The sequence below is a fragment of the Mesoplodon mirus genome (assembly GCF_964341445.2).
Source record: "Mesoplodon mirus genome assembly, chromosome: 14".
In the NCBI taxonomy this organism is placed as follows: Eukaryota; Metazoa; Chordata; class Mammalia; order Artiodactyla; family Ziphiidae; genus Mesoplodon; species Mesoplodon mirus.
In genome coordinates, this window is record NC_138990.1 from 18,626,990 (window position 1) to 18,641,031 (window position 14,042).

The window sequence follows — 14,042 nt, forward strand, 5'->3', positions numbered from 1 at the left end:
GCCTCTTGTAGAGGGTGCACGCACGTGACAACGTACGCCAGACATGTGAACTAACTTACATGATTGGACACGTGAACGCACGTTTGAATCTTTGAAAGTTCACAACTTGAAGGTTCGTATGTAGGGGACTTACTGTAAATAAAACCAAGACTTCAAAAAAGCATAATTTGCCTCAGCCGGCAAGTTGAAAATAGTTCAATTCACAGAAGCAAGTGGGAAAGAAAGAAGTCACAAAAGTGAAGGGTTGCACAAAATAGCATCTGAAAAGTCTGGTTTTCATTTACCTTTTATATTAGGTGGTCATTCAGGCTAGACCTGTAACTTGCCTTTTATAAAAGAGAATTCACAATTCTAATTGGAGAGAGTTGCAAATCACTTAGGCTCTCATGTCAGACATCCAAATTTGCATCATTTCCAGAGCTAATATCATCTTTACGATCATCTGCCTCATTTCTATTAAGTACATGCACATAATTTCTTCTGCTGTCAATACCAACCACAGGGGGGAAAACAAGTGATACTAAATAAGTTTTGAAAGAGTCTTCTTTGATATTTTTGGGAAAAAGACATTTTGAATATTTTAAGTTGTGTGAGACAGCCTGCTGTCGGGTGGGGAAGGGAGCCTTGCTTGCGTGAGATCCATCTCTGCATGGAAAAAAGGGTTCTATCCTCGGCCTGGCTGCATCTACCCTGGCAACGCTGACGCACAGAGTGTTATTGGAAAAGGTAACCTGAGTAAACTTAGTGTCTGCGTCTCTGCACCGTGAGAATGACATGCCCGTTAGGGAGCCTTTGCGTCTGTAACCCTCGGTCTTTGATGAACCTGATGCCACGTATGAAAAGATGAGATGACCCAGGCAGAGATGTCTATTCACTATGAATAAACAGAGAAGAAATAACGACTTCCTCTCTGAAAACTTAACGGGTCTTGCCGATTGAAAACTGGATGAAATTCTGCTGACCGTTTGGAATTTAATATTAAAAATGGCCTTGCCACTAACCATCATAACAGAAAGTTACCATATGGAAAAGTTATCAACGTGTCCTTTTTGGAAGCAGGAAATCACTGCAACATGTTCAAGAATCAAAAAAAAATCCATTAAACATGTTTCTAGGCGTTTTTCCTCCCATCAGGGTGAGAATAGCATTCCCATTAACGACGGAGTGAACTGTTCTTGTTCTCAGAATGGGCTGATTGCAGATGAAGGATATAAATTCCGCTCAAGAGCCCAGGCCCAGCTCCCATGCCCACACAGGCCCGTTCCTGTGGATTCAGGCGCTCAGATGGAGGCATTCCTTCTTTATTCCAGAAGCCTTGGTGGGTAGTCCGGGGCCCACACATCAAGGGGCTGGATAACTATAATTTCCCAGCAGTTTCGGTAACCTCCCAGATCCGACTGTAAGTGAGTGGGAGGTGCAGGCAGTTGTGTGGGTGCATGTCAAGATTGAAGTCAAGCCTCATGTCTTTAACTTGGCCTTATTTTCTTTCTATGGCACCAGCGCACTGCAGGTTACTTGGATCTATCTTTTTAACAATCGTAGGGTAAGGGGCAAGGTGTGATACTTAATAATTGCCTAATGGGGCATCCATCAGAAGAGAGAGGCCACTGGGGGGAGAGGCTGGGGAATGAAGGCACACACGCCAGTCCCCCGAGAGCCCCGGAGCCCAGGGTTGGGGGTGTGTTCCGGGGTGCTCAGCGGGGGCGGGGAACATGGCTGTGACAGCCCGCGGCTGCTGCGGGGACGGGCACTCTTCTCATCCTGATTCCTGCATTGGTCCCCATTTCAGTTCTATTCCAGTGAAAATGTGTGAAGTGTCCCTGTTCTTTCCCCCATGGGGCTACAAACGCAGCAGGGAGAGAAGATTGTTGGGGAAATCTGGGGAACAAAGATAGGAGAGGGCCCAGAGCGGGGTTCTGAGTGGAAAAGTTCTCCAGCTGGTAGGTCAGAGCAGACGGCAGATAATTCACATCTGATGGCAAAGTCGTGTCCCAAGAGCCAGAGTCCCAACTCCAGGTACCAGCTGGGGATTCTGGGCTTGGAGCCAAGAACAGAGCCTGGGCCGCAATTCACCCCCAAATGCCTCTTCTTGGGGCCGGGCACCTCGGGCTTGCACACCACCCAAACCTCTGATGTCCTAAGTCTGTGATTCCTTAACCACAGTGCACAGGGATTCTCTGAGCTGGATACAGGCTGTTCTTCGTCCCTTTCTTTCTTTCTGGTGAGAATTCAGACAGCATTTGATGAAAACAAATTAAAGAAGAGGAGGGTAGGGAAGGAAGGAGGAAGAAACAATCTTATTCTAGGAAGTAGGGTATTAAAATGTGCCCAGACCAAAAAAAAAAAAAAAAAAAAAGGAAAACACTTGTTGCTGTGACGGGGTTAGTAAACACACATGCACAGGACGAAGCCGTTGTCTTCTGGGGTAGGAGCTGGAGGCCATTCCCTCCTCGGAGCTCGTGTTGTTGCCTCAGTCAGGAGGAACATCCAACCCTATTTTGTGTTTCCTCTCACCACCGGCACCTGTGCTCTGCCTTCAGGACAGGCTGTCACCTGTACGCCTTGGTGATGGACCAGCAGTGACTCCTCTGGTCCCATCACTTCCTAGGAGATGGGGGAATTTCCATCTCTCTGCCCACAGCAATCTCAGGGGGCTGCCACAAAGAAATAAAGGCAACTCAGAGGTGTTTGGCATTAATTTTAAAAATATATGTGCAACACCCACTGGGATGGCTATTTTTTAATAACAGTAAGAAGCACTGACGAGAATGTGGAGAAATTGGAACCCTTGTGCAATGCTGGTGGGAAGGTAAAGTGGTGCAGTGGCTGTGGGAACAGTATGGCAGTTCCTCAAAAAATTAATCCTAGAATTACCTAATGATCCGGCAATTCCACTTCTGGGTCTATATGCAAAAGAAGTGAAAAAAAGTCTCTAAGAGATATTTGTACCCCCATGTTGATAGCAACATTATTCACAAAGCTGAAAGGTGGAAGCAACCCAAGCATCCGTCAGTGATGAACAGATAAATAAAATGTGGTCTATCCGTACAATGGACTATTATTCAGCTATTGTTCGGCCTTAAAAAGGAAAGAAAGTCTGACACAGGCTACAGCTTGGATGCGCCATGCAGATGTCATGCTAAATGAAGTAAGCCTGTTACAAAGGGAAAAATACTGTATGTTTTCACTTATGTGAGACCCTTAGAACCGCCAGATCGACAGAGCAGAATGCAGCGTGGTGGTTTCCAGGGGCTTGGGGGGAACCCCAATAGCTCTTGTTAATGGGGACAGAGTTTCAGTTTGAGAAGATGAAACAGGTTCTGGAGATGGACGGTGGTGATGGTTGCACAATGTGAATGTATTTAATGCCACTGAAACTGTACATTTAAAAATGGTTAAAGGGCTTCCCTGGTGGCACAGTGGTTGAGAGTCTGCCTGCCGATGCAGGGGACACGGGTTCATGCCCCGGTCCAGGAAGATCCCACATGCCACGGAGTGGCTGGGCCCGTGAGCCATGGCCGCTGAGCCTGCGTGTCTGGAGCCTGTGCTCCGCAATGGGAGAGGCCACAACAGTGAGAGGCCCGCGGACCGCAAAAAAAAAAAAAAAAAAAGGTTTAAATGGTATATTTTATGTTATGCGTATTTTACCGTGATAATATATACGTATGTGTGTATATATATTATATATATATAATATATATATAATATATATATATTATATATAACATTTGTAGCTGCCTGAAGCCCTTTGCATTTGGGTTTGGGTGGTAAGGGACCTTTTAGCTGGGTCACTGACCCCCAATTTGTCCCCCTTCCCGGCTAAGGAGGAGTAGAAGGATGCAGGAAGCCACAGGCCTGACAACTAGCCAATAGGCCCCCTGGGCACAGAGGGTCAAGGAAGAACCTCCCATCATCCCTTTTACAGACTCAGAGAAGTTAAGTAACCTGCCTGGTGACCCGGCTACTAAGTGGTGGTGTGGTGACAATGGGACGTGGTCTGCTTCTAAAGCCCTTGATCTTGCCACGGGCTCTATTTGTCCCCTCCTGCAACATATATCACCCCCCTCCCAAATCCTCTTGCAGAGTTACCCACATGCCATCATTTGCATCATCTCCCTAAGGGCTTCCTGAGTTCAAGTGCATTTTTCATGAATCAGTAGTCTGTGTGACTACAGGCCCCGAGTTGTGCAGTGCGCAACCTGCACAGCTGAATGCTGGACCGTTGATAACACTTTATGTTACCTGAGAAAGGTAATGTAATAGTTAACCAATGTTACCAGCATTCCTTTATTGAAGAAGCTTCTCCTCTGGCAGACAACAGGGCCTGCCTTAAACGGGATGCCCCATGGCCTCGGTGCCCGCTTTTAGACCTGACATGACACGCCTCAAGCGGCCTCTGGTGCCCCGTTGCTCCACCTCACCCCCACTTGCTTCTCTTTTGCTCAGTAACGAAAGCAGGATTTAGGTGCTGCTTCAGGGATTCCTCAGTTCCTTCATTTGATTTCAACACCATTTCTAAAAGTTCTCAATCTGCGTCTGCCAAAATCCCAGCGTTAGCAACCCTGAACCAGGACAGCCCCCATCTCACCAAATGATTCTGGGGGCGACCTGGCTGGAACGAGATATGGAGGGGCCGTGGCTGGACCCCAGCTCCTCTTACAAGGAAAACAAACCTCCCTGGAGACAAATAAGTGGGTCGATGCTCTGTGGAGGTTCTCGGGCTGAGAGGGTCAATTGAGCTGATGCCACCAAGCCCCCGAGTCCCTGGGGCTCCAGGAGGAGAGAGGAAGGCAGTGGATGAGCAGCCTGGGGGTGGGATGCTGTCCCCCAGGGAATCAGGGACCAGAACGCAGGGAGGCTGAGTGCATAAGTCACGTACAGCTCCTGACGCCTCCTGGTCTCCTGCGTACACGGGGGGTTAGACTGGGAAATGACTTCACCTCTCCGAGCCTCAGTTTCTTGTCAACAAAAGGAGAAATGCCTACTGCAAGAGGTAGCAGGAGTATTCAGTGAGAATATCCTAACACCTGGCACGTAGTAAGAACTCAGGAGTTCTTAAAACAGTCTCTAGGTCTCCTCCAAAAACCAATAACCATGCGTATAGCGCTCCAGGCCATGGACTAACCAGGTGGCTCCATAGGAGAGGAAGTCATCCATGACTCCTCTGACGCTGAGATGCTGGAACAGGTCATTGAACCTAAACAAACTCTAAAATCCTCAGCTCCGTGTCTGGGATATAAAATGTGAGCTCTGGTCCACTGAGAACCCCACGAGAGAGTGTTGGGATTTTTTTCCCCTCTTGTTCCAACAGATCATTAATTTTTATAAGAAACATCCAGAATCTGCTAGCCAGTTCAGGAGAGCTAGAACAGTCCCTACTTAAAAAAAAAAAAAGAAGCTGTTGAAATAAAATGTTTCGCTCTCAGACAGGGTACAGCTTACAGCCCAAAGCGCATGAGGTTTAATTTAAGATGAGACATTTAAGTATGAGGTACAGCAGGAAAGGCTGTGAATTCTGCATCTATTGGATGCCATCCTCCCGCTGCCGAAGTTAGGATTCAGGAAGTTTCCTTTGCCGAGTAGGCAAAGTGGGTAGATAAGCCTGGAGTCACCCACCTGGGAGCCATTGGCCTACGGAGTGGACAGGACTCACAGCCATGAGGCCGTGTGGTGGATACAAGGGAGATGCAAGTTTGGGGAAGCAGAGTTGTTACTGCTCCTACATCCAAAATAACCCTAATTGATACAACAACTTGAAGGTACTGGGCTATAAAAATTGAATGTAATAATACATTCAATTATATATATATATATATATATATATATATACACATAAAATAAAAATATAGATATATTAAATACATATATAATAACATATGCATGAAATATACATGTATGCTTATAAATATTATTTTTTATGTACCTGAAAATAATCAGTGAGGAAGGAAAAATTCACACCTGGCCAAAGGCCTCTAGGATGACTTCTTTTTTTTTTTTTTTTTGAGGTACGCTGGCCTCTCCCTGTTGTGGCCTCTCCTATTGCGGAGCATAGGCTCCGGACGCGCAGGCTCAGAGGCCATGGCTCACGGGCCCAGCCGCTCTGCGGCATGTGGGATCTCCCCGGACCGGGGCACGAACCCGTGTCCCCTGCATCGGCAGGCGGACTCTCAACCACTGCGCCACCAGGGAAGCCCTAGGATGACTTCTTGACAGCATATGAGCAAGACCCTGGGAAAGAGAAAGAATTTCATCAGAGTGGGGAGGGAAAGGCCAAAGCAGAATCTGATGTGGGGATAGTACAAGTCACGTACGTGGAATGCAGTGTAGGAAATAATGGAAAATAGACTGGAGAGCTAGGCTGTGGCTGGATTAAGGTGGGTCCCGAGGATGCCAAGGAGTGTGGACTTGGTTTGGCGGCCACTGGGAAAGCACCAAAGTTGAGACCAGGTGCTTCTAGAGTCCGAGCCGTGTGATGGCACAGCCACCAGCAGGGTTTCCCATCATCGCTGTGTGGTGGGGAGTTTCAGGCAGTCCTGGGGGAGCAGCAGGGAGATGGGGGCAGTCAGTGGGCTCAGGACGGGGGCTGTTTACCCACGAGCACAGACCTATTTTAGTACATCCACCACTGGCCTGGCTGTACCGGGGTCCACTGGCTCAAAACGAGACCTGTCGTGGGCTCTCTAAACCCATACCCCGGGGCATATGTGTCACTTTCCCCTGAGATGGCCTGCTTCCTTAGTTCATGGGTTCCTTTCTAGGCCCTTGGGTTTCATCTTCTTTCGTACAACTCTCTTACACAATCTCCTGCATGGAGTTCAGGGCACGGAATTTTGAAGCCCTTCCTTAGGTCACGACTATGTTCCTTTTCTTCCACAATTCATGTTCTGTAGTTACTTCTGGCCAGTTAGAATGCTAGTGAGCCCCCCCCCTACTTAGGGCTGAACCACAGAAGAGAGAGACAACGGGCATGGGAAGGAAGAGGGGAGTGAACGGAACACCAGGGGACAAGCATCTATCAGCCTCAGCTACAGAATGACAAGAACAGACGAGAGAGGAAGCGTTTAAAAGCAGAATTCAGCTTTCAAGTGCAGGTAAGCGGAAGAAAAGTCACATCATTCATAGGACTAGGGCGGTTGGGAGAACGAGCTGGGGTGGGGAGAAAAGGGAAAAGGAGAAAACAAACTGGCTTTAGACAAGTGAAGTGGGAGACATCCACATGGAAATATCAGTGGGCAGTTGGCCACATGGGAGGAGAGCTGTCCCAGAACCAGAGATAAAGATTTGAAAGGCTTTGGAATAAGAACCACAGGACTGGATTCTCCCAAGAAAGAAGGAAAAGAGCCAGAGGCTGAAAAGAGAGCTGTGGGAGCCTGTTCACTTCTGGGGCAGCAGGAAGATGGGATGGAAGAAGGAAGGGGGAGGGGCCCGGTGGGGAGGAGGAGGTGGGTCAGGACCTTGGTGTGAAAGAGGCAGGATGCTGCACGAATGGAGGAGGCTTCAAATGGGAAGAGACGGGCAGATATGGTACCCTTAATGGACTTTCTTCATTTTTCTGTTAACATTCTTCTGCCGACGGAACTCACATCCAGTACAATTAACGCACTTATTGGGTACAACTCAGTGGTTTTTAGTATATTCACAGAGTTATACAGTCATCACCACAATCAATTTTAGAACATTTCATCACCCCCAAAACCCCTGTACTCTTATCCATCACATCCCAAACCTAAATGCCCCCAGCAGTAGGCAACTATCATCTACTTTCCATCTCTGTAGACTTGCCAGTTTTGGAGTTTCCTATAAATGAAATCCTCAGTTATTAGTCTTTTTTTTAAAGATAAATTTATTTATTTTACTTATTTATTTTTGGCTGTGTTGGGTCTTCGTTGCTGCGCGCGGGCTTTCTCTAGTTGCAGCGAGCGGGGGCTACTCTGTTGCGGTGCGTAGGCTTCTCACTGCGGTGGCTTCTCTTGTTGTGGAGCATGGGCTCTAGGCACACGGGCTTCAGTAGTTGTGGCTCGTGGGCTCTAGAGCGCAGGCTCAGTAGATGTGGCGCACGGGCTTAGTTGCTCCGCGGCATGTGGGATCTTCCCAGACCAGGGCTCGAACCCGTGTCCCCTGCACTGGCAGATGGATTCTTAACCACTGCGCCACCAGGGAAGTCCCAAGTTTTTACTTTTGATTAAGTCCAACTTGTTTATTTCCCTGCCTTCAGTTGTTTGTACTTTTGGTATCGTATGTAAGAATCCTTGGACAAATCCAAGGTCATGAAGATTTACCCCTATGTTTTCTTCTAAGAGTTTTATAGTTTTAACTCTTACATGTATGCATTCGATCCATTTCAGGTTAATGTTTTATATAGTGTGAGGATGGGGTCCAACTTCATTCTTTTGCGTATTGATATCCATTGTCCCAGCACGATTTGTTACAAAAGACTATTCTTTCCCCACTGAATTATCTTGGCATCCTTGTCGAAATCAATTGACCATAATTGTGAGGGTTTATTTCTAAGCTCTCAGGTCTATTTCTTTAGTGTTTTATACTTGCCATCCATGCACTATCCTCACATTTTAATTTTTATGTTAATTTAGAGTACGACCGTCTATTTCTTGACTTGTTGGCTTAGGTCAGTATCTTAGACCTTAGACCTCCAGCTCCCTGTGAGTTCAAACAATGCCTACGGAACCCACCTTGTACAGCATAGGTACAGCTTGCTGTGTTGAATAAACCCCCGTGGATAATATGCCTTTTAACTTAATATCCCTCTCTGCCAGCTTCACTTTCTCTGAAGACCACAGTCAAGCCATCTGGCTCTCAACACAGCCTGAAGTCACCAGATACTGGCTCAGCTCTATGCTTTAGACTTGGCCAGACTGGACTCTGATGAAGAGCTGAATGAGGACAATGTGAAAGATGGGATGTAATATTTTAAAGCAGTTCATTTCCATGGAGCAGGATGAGAGGGGAGGGAGAGAGTTAGAGCAAGAGCAAAGAAATGACTAGAAGATACTGAGAAAGAAAGAGAAGGAATAAAGAACTAGGAAAATAGGGAGAAGAATTGAGGAAAGGGGCTTATTAAATTCTTATCAGTCACCTGGCCAGGTGTGCCCATGGCCAGCAAAAGTGCAGGGTGGTCAAAGCATCAGCTTGGGCAGCAGAAAGACCCCCGTCTCCATCCTGCCTCTGCTCCTGGCTGGCACCGTTCCCTGCACCAGTAACGTAATGCCTCCAGATCCCATTCTGTCATCTGTCAAAGGGGATAATAACAAAACCATCCTTGGAGGGTGATTGTGAAGATTGAATCAATGAATGCCAGCTTGCTCTTAACCCAGGGGCTAGCACAGGAACAGCAATAAACTTAGCTCAAACCATATCATTGTGGAACAGTCCCCTACCTGCAACATCACCAACTGTCTAAATCAGCAGCTCCCAAATGTTATATCCATTAGAATCTCCTGAAAGTCTTCTTGACCCACTTTGCTGGGGCCCATTGCCAGGGTTTCTGATTCAGCAGATCTCGGTGGGGCTTGAGAATTTGTATTTCTAACAAGTTCCCAGCTGAAGCTGATGCCCTTGGCCCGAGGAACACACTTTGAGAACCACTGGTCTGAATCATTCAGGGCCAAGAAAACAAAATGCCACCCGCTGGCATCTCAAATTCGCAAGTGAAAACTCTTTAAAGAAAAGCCCTAGTACTCAGTCAATCCCAGTCATAGACACTTTGCCCCACCGGAACCTCGCTAGTATCATAAAAAGGAAAAGTGGCTTTACTTAGAAGCTTCTGGAATGCAAAAATACAGTCAAGCCCCGTTGCCATGAGGAAAGCATCTTTCATTTCAGGGCAATCCCTCCTTTGCCTTGAAAGGAAGAAATCTAGAGAGACAGGCAATAGCACATGTTAAGAACATCGAATGAGGTTGTCTTTATTAGAGAATCATGTTCACTGCAGGGCAAGTGTTAGGACCAAGCCATTGAGAAAAGCTCTTTCTCACCAAAACCTTGTAACAAAGCTTACTGAGAAAATAATGCTTGTCCATACAGGAAATGCATCTCCTCTGCCTACTTAGGAGGGGTTATAAATAGCTCCTTGGAGAACATTTTTCTGTCATTAGCTGTTCACTTCAAGTGAACTGTGTGTAACAAATCTTGGATCACTAAATGTTGTTCCTGGGCAAAGTACATGGTAGATTATGCATCTGTTAGTATAGAAACTTAACTATTCAAACAGCATTGCTCCTAAGTCAGAGAATTTTAAAACGAGACAGAAATGGAAACCACTCTGAGAATGAGCTGAATAGGCCCATTTTAAACAAACAGACACACATAAATACATTAAATGACCTCTTCTTAGTTGAGTTCAATGGGACATGAGCTGAGAACAGCAAAAGACAACAGCCACTTGTGTGTCAACACAGCTGTCTTTCTGCCCTGCGTTTAAAGGGTGCTTCTTGTGCAGGTTGGAAAAGCGCATGTCTGCAGCTGGCTGGTCCCTTCGTGAATGCAGGCTAGGAGCAAATGCCTTACATAGTGGCAGTGATTTCTTCTATACTGTGTGTGCTTTAGCTCTGACTCTACAATTGCTTCTGAAATCTGCTCAGCTAATCGCAGGAGCTGAGAAACACCCCATCCTCCTGGCACATTTACAGCTCACCCACGTTTGCATCCCAAGGACCTTCCTTCCTCCATCTCTTGGCATCCTGTACACAAAAGACTTTTCCTCCATTCAGTTTTCTGCATGCTTTGAAGCCACCGTTCCATCCATATTTCACAGTCTCACCACTTTCTACAGGCTGTGAAAGGCGGGGTTGCTTAAATACTTCCTGGGAGCAAATCTGAGCTGAGCATCTCCCCAAGCAAACAATCTAGTTCCAGTGAGAAAGGCTACATCCCTGGCCACTGCCTTCACCAGAAGGATGACCAGAGGTAACAGCTGAGCAAGGCGTCCTCCTTGGGCTGGCCCACCCTGGTCCCGCTCTCGTGGGCCAAGAGAGGAAAGCTTGACTGTCACCCAAACTTTCCCTTTCACGGGAGGAATTTGCTTCCTTTCCCAACCTGTGACCTAGAGCCGGTTTGAAGATCACAGATGTTGACAAAAGGACACTCCCATCCAGGCCATCACCAAAGTCCAAACAGTGCCCTTGGCAAGATGCTGATGTGCCAATAACACACGTATCGACCCAGTGATTTTATTTCCTTCTATGTTTTATCAGGACTAAGTGTTGCTCTTTTGCCAACCCCAAGCCTTCATCCTGGAATTCTATTTCAAGTGCTTGGAAGAGAGCTGATTCAAGAATGGAGTAAAGATATTAATAACTGATGTATTGAGAGGAGAACAAGAGAAAACAGAGGCAAGAAATGTGCATACACAGAGCAGCACATGCCTGCTTTGGCGCTAGTTCATTACCCAGCAGGATCTCATGGCGAGTGAATGATGCCGTGAATATCTTTGTGCTGGCATCTGACACAGCTGAGTGCCGGATCAGGTGGCAGGGAAGGAGCACAGGAGCAGTGGTCTTCAAGCAATGATCAAACCTTGGTCTGCCACGCATCTGCCAAGAGACTGACGGTACCTTGAGCCTGTCAGATTCCTTATCTGTCACCTGGAAATCCCAAATCACTTTTCTGCGGGGACTTCTGAAGATGAAATGAGGTCACGTAAATACCTGGCATGTAAGTATTAGACAAATATTACCTGTTATTACTGAAAGCATTACTTACTAAAATATCACTTTAAAAACCCTCTTATCCAGACAACGGAATATTATTCTGTGCTAAAAAGAAATGAGCTCTATGAAAAGACATGGTGAAAACATAAATGCATTTTAATAAGTGAAAGAAGCCAATCTGAAAAGCTAGATACTGTGTGATTCCAATTATATGACATTCTGGAAAAGGCAAAATTATGGAGACAGTAAAAAGATCAGGGATTGCCAGGGTTTAGTGGAGAGGGCGGGATGAAGCGGTGGAGCACAGAGGATTTTTTTTTTTTTTTGCTGTACGCAGGCCTCTCACCATTGTGGCCTCTCCCGTTGTGGAGCACAGGCTCCGATGCGCAGGCTCAGCGGCCATGGCTCACGGGCCCAGCCGCTCCGCGGGATGTGGGATCTTCCCAGACCGGGGCACGAACCCGTGTCCCCTGCATCGGCAGGCGGACTCTCAACCACTGCGCCACCAGGGAAGCCCAGCACAGAGGATTTTTAGGGCAGTGAAAATACTCTTGTATGATACGATAACAGCAGATGTGAGTCATTATACTTTTATACAAACCTATTGAAGTATAACCCCAAAAGTCAACCCTAATGGAAACTAGAAATCTGGGTGATACTGATGTGTCAGTGGAGGTTCATGGACTGTAGCAGACGTACCACTCTGGTGGGGCAGGGGGCAGGAAGTATATGGGAACTCAGTACTTTCTGATCAATTTGGTGCTCACCTAAAAGTGCTCTAAAATTAAAGACTATTTTTTCTTTGTTTTGGAAACTAGCTAAATTAATTATATTGCATATATACAATAAAATACCATGAAGAAAGCAAACACATATATAGTCTTTGGTTGAACCATATACCATTCTAAGTGCTCTAGATTACATGTGCTCTCTCACATAATTTCCCAACCATACTACTACTGTCCCATTTTACATATGAGACAAGTTAAGTAACATGCCCAAGATGACACACACATATATATATTTTTTCAAAGATTCTCTTAGAAGAGAAATAAATGGGACCTAAAATCAAACTTTATTAGAGAAAGGTACCTGAAGGGACTTCCTCAGGCAGCTTAACTATAAGGAAAGATTATCCTCAAGTGCCTATATTGTCAATAGTCTTGCCACCTCTTTTTCTGGTGTGTGTGTGTGTGTGTGTGTGTGTCCTCAGAAGCACTGCAATTAACTAGTGGGGATTAGCTGAGGCTTTAAGGCTTTGTCACCTCCAGACTCCACCAGCCCAGATTTCTCCCTGGGCCCTCCATGCCAGCTTTGTAAGGAAATCTTACTTCATTCTTTGGTTTGCCAGCCACATGATCTAACAGGCACCAATGCCAAGTCCAGTCCTCACTCTCCCAGGCAAGCTGCACAAGGCCTTGATTCTCTCCTGGTAGCATCCTCAGGCCCAGCCTGCTGCAGTGACCGAATCCCTATCCCATACTTTTCTCTTGCTATGAAGCTTCTGCAGAACCAAGGCATTCAAATTCTAACCTCGGTATTTCAAAGGCAGGTGGACATTCTTGAATCTTTCTTCTCTCGGTGCTCATCAGCCCTGGCCTCTGAGTATTCAGTCTCCAGTTATGGGCTCTGAGGTCTCTTCTTCATCCTTATTCGAACCCAACTTTCCCTTCTGCCTCAGTTGCAACAATTTTCCTCCCTAGCGTGATGTTATTCTACTTAAAGATGCATAGAATTGTGGGGTTTTTTCTTTTTAAGCGAAAACCGCTACTCAGAGGTAAGACTCCATAAAAGGACTTCTGGGCATTTGTACAAAAAAAAAAGAAAGAAAGAAAGAAAAAAGAAGGCTCTTCTTCTATCTTAAAATTAGTAAAAAACACGAGATGATGTCATCCAGCATGGAACACTGTCCTTGCTGTTTCTCCTAAAATGTGTGTTTAACTTACCAACTATACATGCCTAATATGGGTCCCTGAGCTAGTGCTGTAGTTCTTGTAATCAGCCACACATTCTCACCTGTGTGTAACACTATATATGGACACTTCTACTGTACATATTTTGAGAATTTAATTGGCTAAATATTTTTAATTAGGATATGCCCCAACTTCTATGAGGGAAAAGAATATCCGATTAGACTGAAAAGACTTTCAGTTGTTTCTCTGCTATCTTCATAGATTGACATAACCGACTAGAGTGAAACAATTTGATCCTCCCCTCCATAAATATTCACTTTTTGAAAAACAGCTGGGGTTCCTGGACATATCACTGCACCATACACTCAATAAAGCCATGTTCTTTTAAAGGACGAACCACATGAAACTTCAGAATTTCCCCAAATTGGCAATGCAGTTTTGAGATGGTTCCTTTGTTCCATTT